Source organism: Anguilla anguilla, chromosome 1 (genome assembly GCF_013347855.1).
Source record: "Anguilla anguilla isolate fAngAng1 chromosome 1, fAngAng1.pri, whole genome shotgun sequence".
Taxonomy (NCBI): domain Eukaryota; kingdom Metazoa; phylum Chordata; class Actinopteri; order Anguilliformes; family Anguillidae; genus Anguilla; species Anguilla anguilla.
The window spans coordinates 35,266,299-35,277,891 of NC_049201.1; positions in this window are offsets into that span (position 1 = coordinate 35,266,299).

The window sequence follows — 11,593 nt, forward strand, 5'->3', positions numbered from 1 at the left end:
CGTTCTTCCTCGGATAAATTTTTTGTGACCCTTAGTCCCCCTCTAAAGTTCTTCAAAGACATAGATGCAATGCAATCAAAATTCATTTGGAATAACAAACGTTCTAGAATACGTCTGGAAACCTTTCAACGCCCTAAACTCCGGTCTTAAGCAGAATACAATTTCTTTACGTATGGGGCCTATTATTGATAATTCATTGGCTATTTGGAAACAAGTGGAAAGATATCTAGATATCCCAGGTAGATTACATAAGAACTCCCCCTTGTGGCGTAATTACAATTTATTATCAGGCTCCAAGCCCTTTATTTTTCCTCCTTGGTCCAATAACAATGTGTATGCTTTAGACGACTTGTTTGATGAAAATTGTCTACAAACTTTTCAGACTCTTAAGGAAACATTCTCTCTTCCTGCTACCTCCTATTTCTTTTACCATAGGGCCCGCTCAGCACTACGTGCAAACAGGGTCTCTCTGACCTCCCCTTTGTGCGAACACACTCTGTACAAGTTCCTTACCTTGTCTAATACCACACGGGGTTTAGTATCTTTTTTGTACAATAAATTTATTAAGGCCAAACTGAAACCTTTAGGTGTGGTGACGATGTGGCATAGGGAATTTGAACGACTAAATGTGAACCTTAACTGGGAGAATATCTGGGAGAATGTATTTATTTCCTCTAAGAACCTGGCACATCAGGTGATTAATTACAAATTGGCCCACAGATTTTATATCACTCCTCATCGAGCCCACCAAATGAAACTCATTACTGATAATTCCTGCAAGATATGTAACATTGGGATTCCGGGTTATTTTCTACATATGTTCTGGGAATGCCCTGTTATATTAGACTTTTGGAAACGGGTGGCCCAAACTCTATCAGACCTGTTAGCTGTCAAGCTTCCCTTATCCCCGGCCTTACTACTTCTTGGAGACAACTCAAATAATGTTTTGAACTTACAAAAGAGGCGTCTTTTTATGGCAGGATTGACTGCAGCTAAGAAGTCCATACTTAACGGTTGGTTAGAACCTCAATGTGATAGAGGGTCTGTGTGGCTGAGGTTTTATTTGTCCATCCTAATTCTTGAGCGCTCAACTGCGAAGCTTCATGGGGCTTCACCTACGACCTTCAATAACTGGACCAAGGGGATTGATTTTATTAAGGCTTTAATTTAGGTTGGGGCCTTTATTTATATGGATGTGTGTGTGTTATATGTATGCCTGTGTTTATAAGCGTGTACGTATGCATATATATACACAAGTGTATACTTTATTTTACCTTTTTAAAAAAAATGTATTTCTCATTTTTTCTCTTGAATCTAGGCTACACCTGTGGCATAATGGTGTGATCATTATGTATAAAGAAATATACAGTGTATGTGGAGCTACTACCTTAATGGAGTACTTACATACAGCATATATGAGCCATCCCTCTTTTAATAGCATCATATTGACAGATTTGCCTTGGAAAATTTGTGAACTACATTGTATGAATCCCCCCTTGTGCTTTTTTTTTCCTTCTTTCTTTATGTATATGTATATATGTATATTTGTACGTGTGTGTAGTGTCATGCCGTTGTGTCTTTTTTTGTTAAATGCCCAATAAAAATATATTCACAAAAAAAAGAAAAGAAAGTATGTGAACTAATAGCCAAAATTGGTAGGTCTTGCTGAAAAGCTGTTGGACAAGTAGCATAGAGAATGTTGATGTGGAATAAAAATAAATAATAAGGACAGCACTAAACTGTCTTTTTCATTTAACTTAAATGCCCTCTGGTGGGGCCATAACTTTGTCTGGGACCCTATCTTTGAGCAAACCTCTACTTTATAAACATAAAAATGAAGCCTCCAATTGAGATCCGCTTTTTCAAATAATTCTGTCACAGTTTAAAACTTTTTCTCCGATTTGCCGAAATTATAAATACATTTTATAGCACAATGGCAAGTAATTACTCACTATCAGCATGGGCTGCGTTTCCGAGTTTCGATGTACCTTAACGTTTTATGAAGGTTCTTAAGGTATACCTTCTTAAGGGAAACCGCTTTTTTACGAGTGTTTCCCAGACTATACCTTATGGCAACTGTTAAGGGACAACTTAAAGGTACATCGTAAGTTGGAGCTGGCCTTCACTGTGGTGCTGAAAAGTTTATCAATCGATGCCAAGCGAATCGATTGTCTCACTTGTAAAGGCTTGTGAATGACGTTTTAATATTACACGTGTTGTCATAATCATTTTACATCAGTCTAATATTGCAGAAGAGGAAGCTATGCCTACTAGAGATTATCTGCTAATCTCTTTAAGAGTCTGTTAAGACGAGACCTTGTGATAGTTTCAATAAATACGTACATATAGGCTACAATGGATAAAATAAAAAGCATCAATCGGGACATATAAGCCATAATCTGGGACTTCGTGGAAGCCCAGGGAAAAGGATATAGGCTACATATGGGTGAATTATTTTGTTCTTATTGAAACAAAGGTCTAATGTTAATTTGTTTTTGTCACACAATATATAGGCAACTGTAGCAGCATATCACTGCACTGCACTGATTCCTGCGAACTTTTCTCTGCAATGCAAAAATGATCGTAGATGAAAGGCAAAAGCGCGTCTGTGGAAATTGATCATGATGAATTATATACCGGGTGCCTTATGAATAGGTCTACCTGTTGAAGTGATTTGTTCATCCACCTTAATTTGCTGTTGGATAATCTTAAATTTAACCAAGAATATCATTATTGGGTTGTTTACCGAAAATCGTAAAACAACATGGTAAGAAAAATGTTCTGTAATGTTGATATTTACCCAGTGCTATTTTGTTTTATATAGGAGGTGTGAGCTAAAGGAAGGGGATTTGGCTATGTTTGCCCATTATGAGCCACTGTACCTGTACTGTATGTGTGTTTATGGCTAGGCCAATCAACGTGCTCTAGTTCGGTCATGCAAGTAGACTCACTCAACGTTGTTTTTGCACATGTAAGAGGGAAATTAAACTGGGAGCCAGAAAAGGCTGACATTTGAACGAGCCAGCATACTGGGACGCAGCGTGTACTTCAAAGGACCCGAGAGCCTTGTGGTAAAACAATAAGTCACTCGGACTTCCTCTGAATGGGCAGGCCATTTGGCTCTCTGGAATGTTACCACCTGGACACAACCAAGATAAGGGGAACTAGTCTCTTTGTCTGTGGTTGTGGGTGTGGGTGTTTTGGGGTCGTAAAGGGTGAAGCGACCGGCACCTGGTGGGGGCACTACACGGGACAGTACCACACTGCCCACATATGGACCCCTCTGACATTACACTTTGTATTTCTTTTCCGGATCTGGACTATAAACCATCTGTATATCTTATTTACAAATCCCGGAAAACCTTACAAACCATGCACATGTGTTCATTGTATTATTGTATTATGCCTTATGTAATAATAACATGGATTGCGTGTACAATGGTTAAACAGAAGGGTATTTTCATGACAACTGCACCATAATATTACATCCACTTGGCATGTTTGGTATGTACATGTTCACAATAATTCAAGCCATTGAATGAAATATGTTTCATACCAAATAGAATTTGAAAAAACATAGTTTCAATAACTCAGGAAAAACTTAACACAATGGAATGTCCTCTCTGGTAATCATCTCCTTTTCCCCATTTCCCCACCAATTGTTTTAACAACCTCCTCCAAGTGGTGGGGGCCGGAATTAGAGATTTATGATTCGGACAGGTTAATTTATGGCAATGCCGCCTAGACCAAACGCGGGATTTGGCTTAAAAGGAAGGGAGACAAAGCAATCGGGGAAGATCGTAATCGACTTCCCACCGTGCACATACTATGTGCGCTGTGTGTAGACAGACAAGGAAGATCGTAATCGACTTCCCTCAGTGCACATACTAGGCTATGTGTTCTGTGTAGAGATAGCCATGGAAGATCGCAATCGACTTGCGGCACTGCGCATACTCTGTGTTCTGTGTGTAGCTAAACAGGCTGGGTAAGAACTCTTTTACTCTGTATTTATGTTTTTAACCCTTATAATTGATTTGGAATTGAAGATAATAACCTACCTGCCTGTTAAATAAATTATTCTGATTTTAACTTGCGTGGTCTTCATGACTCTAATCCATTTTATCTTCTTTTCAGCCGAAATTCCGTTTAAATACTCAGGGGGGCAATTATGACTAGGACCTACTGATCAGGGGTCTAGTACAGTAAACGTCTTTAGTGGGGTCTTCAAGTTAGATAGGTGACCACGATCTGCCTGTTAAGGGATTGGTGGTATTGGTTCTGGTGTTTTGGCTTAAGAGAACCCATGGGCGTAGTACGCCGGTTCTTGTCAAATTCGCCTGAAGGAGCCCGATAGATACGCACCGTCCTGGGCTCATAACTGTCTATGCACTATCCATGTAAGCCAGGCATGGAAGGCATGTATTATGGTGGTCAGCCTCCTACCCTCTGGATTCTGCACCGAACTGAGATTTAACAATAATGCTAAACCCGGGAGCATATATTGAGGAATGATGGCACAAGATAGAGTCGAGTGTAACCACTCCCAAGTTCCACGTATAGTTAAACCCTAATTTTAAATTATCATGTAAAATGGAGTCAGATTAACGCAAGAGTAAAACATAGCAACTGTTACGCTTTCTTGCTGTGGTCACGGATATATCTGTTATGTTGTTCCGCGCATTTGTGAATATTCTGATGCTCCCATTGGAATATTGACAGTCCGGCGACAGATCGGATATATCTCTGATGACAGCATAGCCCCGTTTACGAACGGAGAGTAACCTGGATGCTACTGATCCGTTTCAGGCCAGTTTAAGCGGGATATGAAGCAGCGCCTTCATATCTAACCCGTGGCAACGGAACCAGTGCATTCTTAATTATAATTGTGCCCTGTTCTTACGAACAGAGGAAAAATAACTAACATCTCCGGTTTTGAATCACACCAGCCAAGGGAGAACACGCGATACCTTCCCCTCCAGCTACAAACCCTCATTGGTCTAGCTGTGAGGTGTTTACAAGTGGTGACCCCGACGTGATAGGGAGTATCTGGAGTGTTCAATGAAGTTTCTGCTGGTGTTTTTCATCCCGGCGTGATACCCTTCACTGTGGGTATCTCGCATTTTCTTCTCTGGGTTTCCGATCCTTGGTGTGGTGAGTGACACAATTCTGTTGTATATTAGCCTGTGCTAGGGAGAGTTTTAGTCACTGCATAGGGGATCGACATATCCCAGACAGGCCTGGGACCGTAGAAACCAGGCATTTTCCATATTACTACCCTTCGGGGGAATGCATAAACAGGGAAAGAGAGAAGCTTAGGCTGGCATGTTTTTATGAAATGTGTTGTGATAATACGGCGGAATGCGTTCTAGAACAAACTAGCCTATAGCAGTAGATGGTTACGTATGTGTAAGGAAATGTAAACGTTTGTAGAAAGGAAGGGAGTTTTGGTGCAAGGCTTACTACTGTTTCTGCGAGGAGGCGCAGAAAACCTTGCTCAAACTCAGGAGAAAATGAGGCACTGGTGAAAAGCCAGTGAATTTTGAAGGTGAACAGTGAGAGTTTATAGCTGCCAGTAAACGTGTGCAATCATAGAATGCACACGCGAAGAAGTTTGAACTTTGCTAGAGGGCTAACTCAGGAAAAGTGGCAAGGTTCTTATTATAATTAAATTAAATAATATAAAAATACTGCTGAATGCTGAATCAGGTGCATAACCTCGGCTTCAAAGTTCCAGCCCTGAAAGCAGAGTCTATGCTGATCCTTAAACCCAGGTATGGCCCTGCGGCAGTACACGCGTCTCAAGACCTCTGACAGTGCAGACTGCAGCTGCACCAAGTTTTGAAACTGTTCGTATCTGTCCGGAGGAAACCATACTTTAAGTCTCAGAGATCGAGGCCGGTACCAGTGTAGTCACTGAACCTCTGAGTACCGTGCCCGATGTAATGTCACAGGACCGCTGAGTGCCACGGCAAATGCAAGTCTCCATCCCTCTGAAAGTGTAGCCACAGGCTACAACAAGGGTAGCGACCGTCTAGAATTAGCCACATGTGGGACTCATGTCTAAAGACCTCTGAGACTGGTGAAAAGGTATCAGGACACAGAACTTCTGCATTTCTGAGGTGCTGGAACCAAGGTCCTTGGCCTGTGTTATCTGTCTCAGTAAACAGTGGTGTACTATTAATTAAATAAATAGGTTAGGATTTATGAAACAGTTGAGATAAGCCAGTGTAGAAGGTAAAATTCCAAAATGGCTTATAACCAACCAAAAAATAGACTTTGACCTATTATAACTAAAATAACCATTAGCCTAGAGCTAAATTAAGTTATATAGGCATAGGTGTACCACCATTCACCTTCTTTAGAAAGCTCATTTTCAAAAAAGTGTAGTGAATTCTGGTGTACCCTATTGTTTTCATCTGAGTTTTTGTTCTATGTGTCTTAGCAACACAAGGATGAAACCAGAGTATTTAAATTAATAATATTAACTACTAATATATTAATTATTAATGCCTGCCTGTGCACGCCATTTAGAAACTGTTAGAATTCACTAACAGACTTATTTGGGTGCCAATTAAATTAGCTAAGGCATGTCAGATACTAGAGATCTAATGTTATTTTTGTGTGAATTTCACCATAGCACAACATATACATATTAGAATCTTTGTCAAACCGTTGATAAGCCAGTCAAATGCCATAAATGAACATAAGGTCATCAAGCTTAAACTCAGTTAATAAAGGCCAGTATCATCTGTGCCTGCAAGGAGAATTATTTAAGGAAGAAGTCTTCCAAACTACATATGTCAAATAAATAAATAAATAAGGAGAAGAAGCACTTACTCCTAAGTTTACATCAAGTTTGTCTTTTAACATTAAAATGTTGAAAGGGGTGTCATTTTTTGGCAAGGACTGGCTTACTGGTCTCACTTTATTCTACTTTTCCACATTTTCTCTCCTTAGATTCCCTCCTTCTTTTTCATTTACTGTTCCTCCTCCTCCTTTCTCCCTTCTCCCCACCGGTCTGTCTTGTTCTGTTTCCCCCCCTTCTCTGTCAGTTGTTGAATATTTAAGGAGCAGTAAACCTACACTCCCAAGACAGTGTCTGATTTTCTTTTTGTTTTTTCATCTTTTTATTTTTTGTCAGTTGTGGTTTAACCCCCAAATTATGCAGATAGTAACCATACCTAGATTTTCTCTTCTTTGCACAACTACAGGCAAAGAGTTTCACACCTCCTGGTTAGGGGGATTTGTAGGTCCTTTCTGGAAGAATGTTTTAGAAATATGTGAAATTTTCTTAAGATTTATGGAATTTCTGTTAATGTTAATGACAAGTTTCACATTCAGTTTAAAATATATCTGTCACAGACTTCAGGATGCTACAACCCCCGAACACTACTTGTCTTATATGTCTTAAATTGTGCTTTTTGTGTTTTTCTTTATTTTTATACTGTATGTTTATTATAATTGTTCTTTATTTTTATACTATCATTTTCAATACCCATCCACACAAAATGTATTGGATTTGTCTCCTTTCTTTTTAATTTCCCAAATCCAGTTTATCCAAAATTACAAAGGATATTACCATGAGAAGGACAAAAAACATATTTACCACAAAATGCAGTTGTCATGAAAACTCCCAACTACCTCATTCATATATACCATGTCTTACCAACCTTTTTCCCCCAATAATCCCACCAAGTTTGTTAAGGTTCAACCTCCGCACAGCCCCGTGGATGTCAACCTTAAGTACAGTGTCTCCAAGACTTTGCTTCGATAGATTCAATCGAGAGGACACCTCCTGGTACAAAGTTCCTACGTCACTGTCAGCTGTCTTGTGAGTTTTCCTGTGCTTAAGAACACGGCGGGCCCCGACTGATGGAATGGACTTAGTGCAACAGGTCATCTGAGGCACAAAAGTTCCCATCTTCACTCCAACATCTGATCCATTCCATACCATACACACCTCAACCCACACAACCCTTGATATCAGCCTTCCCAGTTATTCCCACCATCAGCCCTACGACCCTGGACCTCCGGCACCAACCATTTGGGAAAGTGTCCATGACCCCTTGGGAGGACGTTCTGAAGTGTCCCCCATTGGGCCAGAGGGGGGAGCTGTAAGAGGGAAATTAAACTGGGACCCAGAAAAGGCTGACATTTGAACGAGCAGCGTGTACTTCAAAGGACCCGAGAGCCTTGTGGTAAAACAATAAGTCACTCGGACTTCCTCTGAATGGGCAGGCCATTTGGCTCTCTGGAATGTTACCACCTGGACACAACCAAGATAAGGGGAACTAGTCTCTTTGTCTGTGGTTGTGGGTGTGGGTGTTTTGGGGTCGTAAAGGGTGAAGCGACCGGCACCTGGTGGGGGCACTACACGGGACAGTACCACACTGCCCACATATGGACCCCTCTGACATTACACTTTGTATTTCTTTTCCGGATCTGGACTATAAACCATCTGTATATCTTATTTACAAATCCCGGAAAACCTTACAAACCATGCACATGTGTTCATTGTATTATTGTATTATGCCTTATGTAATAATAACATGGATTGCGTGTACAATGGTTAAACAGAAGGGTATTTTCATGACAACTGCACCATAATATTACATCCACTTGGCATGTTTGGTATGTACATGTTCACAATAATTCAAGCCATTGAATGAAATATGTTTCATACCTAATAGAATTTGAAAAAACATAGTTTCAATAACTCAGGAAAAACCTAACACAATGGAATGTCCTCTCTGGTAATCATCTCCTTTTCCCCATTTCCCCACCAATTGTTTTAACAACCTCCTCCAAATGGTGGGGGCCGGAATTAGAGATTTATGATTCGGACAGGTTAATTTATGGCAATGCCGCCTAGACCAAACGCGGGATTTGGCTTAAAAGGAAGGGAGACAAAGCAATCGGGGAAGATCGTAATCGACTTCCCACCGTGCACATACTATGTGCGCTGTGTGTAGACAGACAAGGAAGATCGTAATCGACTTCCCTCAGTGCACATACTAGGTTATGTGTTCTGTGTAGAGATAGCCATGGAAGATCGCAATCGACTTCCCGCACTGCGCATACTCTGTGTTCTGTGTGTAGCTAAACAGGCTGGGTAAGAACTCTTTTACTCTGTATTTATGTTTTTAACCCTTATAATTGATTTGGAATTGAAGATAATAACCTACCTGCCTGTTAAATAAATTATTCTGATTTTAACTTGCGTGGTCTTCATGACTCTAATCCATTTTATCTTCTTTTCAGCCGAAATTCCGTTTAAATACTCAGGGGGGCAATTATGACTAGGACCTACTGATCAGGGGTCTAGTACAGTAAACGTCTTTAGTGGGGTCTTCAAGTTAGATAGGTGACCACGATCTGCCTGTTAAGGGATTGGTGGTATTGGTTCTGGTGTTTTGGCTTAAGAGAACCCATGGGCGTAGTACGCCGGTTCTTGTCAAATTCGCCTGAAGGAGCCCGATAGATACGCACCGTCCTGGGCTCATAACTGTCTATGCACTATCCATGTAAGCCAGGCATGGAAGGCATGTATTATGGTGGTCAGCCTCCTACCCTCTGGATTCTTCACCGAACTGAGATTTAACAATAATGCTAAACCCGGGAGCATATATTGAGGAATGATGGCACAAGATAGAGTCGAGTGTAACCACTCCCAAGTTCCACGTATAGTTAAACCCTAATTTTAAATTATCATGTAAAATGGAGTCAGATTAACGCAAGAGTAAAACATAGCAACTGTTACGCTTTCTTGCTGTGGTCACGGATATATCTGTTATGTTGTTCCGCGCATTTGTGAATATTCGGATGCTCCCATTGGAATATTGACAGTCCGGCGACAGATCGGATATATCTCTGATGACAGCATAGCCCCGTTTACGAACGGAGAGTAACCTGGATGCTACTGATCCGTTTCAGGCCAGTTTAAGTGGGATATGAAGCAGCGCCTTCATATCTAACCCGTGGCAACGGAACCAGTGCATTCTTAATTATAATTGTGCCCTGTTCTTACGAACAGAGGAAAAATAACTAACATCTCCGGTTTTGAATCACACCAGCCAAGGGAGAACACGCGATACCTTCCCCTCCAGCTACAAACCCTCATTGGTCTAGCTGTGAGGTGTTTACACACACACAGTTTTTATATTCTTAATAAACCGGAGGTTTGTTCCAAGTCAGTGTGATCATTGACTCACACACAAACGAACTAATTTCTACAGGGTATGCAGTCAGAAAAGCCATATCCTAAGTTAGCGCCACTTTTTTTTTTCTTTTCACAAATTGGATTATTATCATGGATAGGCCCTATACTTAATTACCATCATGATGGGGATAGACAGGTAAAACGACAACACGCTCACGACGTGCTATGCACAGACACGTTGATTGGATAATATAGTTAATATTAAACTCATTTTCGCATGCCGATGTGCTACTAGATGCGCACTGTAGTACAACTGTCGATTTGAAAAGCAAAATGTTGGCATAATAAGGCAAAACTGTGACAGGATTACCGGAGCGCAGCGCTAAGGGACAGCTTACGAGTGCCAGAGACCACCCTTTTAAAGGTATACCTTAATTAAGGTATACCATAGCTAAGGAGACGCTGGGAAACAGCTCGAGACCTAAAGGAAGAGCTTAAGGCAGTGGTGTCAAACTCATGCCATGGAGGGCCGTGTGTATGCAGGTTTTCATTCCAACCAATTAATGCTGCCTTAATTGAGTCCAATTACTCATTCAGCCATATGCGTTTAACTGCATTGAAGCACAGAATATAAGAAAATTTTTATTTAGACAATGCGGGTCACCATAGACGTCGGGTCACCATTGTGCACAAACCTGCATCCCTAATTCAGCAAATAATTTAACTAATTATATAATCAAGATCTGAGGCTGGAATGAAAACCTGCATACACACGGCCCTCCATGGCATGAGTTTGACACCACTGGCTTAAGGTATACCTTACGACGCACGTAGCGCTAAGGAGACTCTGGGAAATGCAGCCATGATCTTTATGATGCACAGCCCCCTCTGGCAGTATGCAGCTAGATTACATTACATTTATTTAGCAGACACATTTATCCAAAGCGATGTACAAAAAGTGCAAATCAGGTCATTGGACAACTACAAAACACAGGTATAGGAACAATACTAATTTCGTACAGCTATTTGTAGCCAAGAACGCAGTTCAGTTCATGCTGTGAACATTATTCTGACCTAACTTATGCCAAGCCAAACTAGGGAGAAGAACAAGCTACAATATTAGGACAAATACAAATTACAAAAAGTGCTGGAATAGCACGAGTGTCATGAAAGGGGGGATTTAAAATGAAATGATACACAGAGTGGTTCAGTTAGTTCAGGTATAGTCTGAAGAGATGAGTTTTCAAACCATGGCGGAAGATTGGTAGTGAGGGAGGGGTTCGAAGAGGGTCAGGGAGTTTGTTCCACCACTGGGGAGCTAGGGTGGAGAAACTCTGTGATTCCTTTACTTGGGTGGGAGGGGGTGCAAGGTGCCCTGATGCTGCAGAGCGGAGTGGTCGAGCAGGCCTATAGAATCGAATCATGTCCTACAAG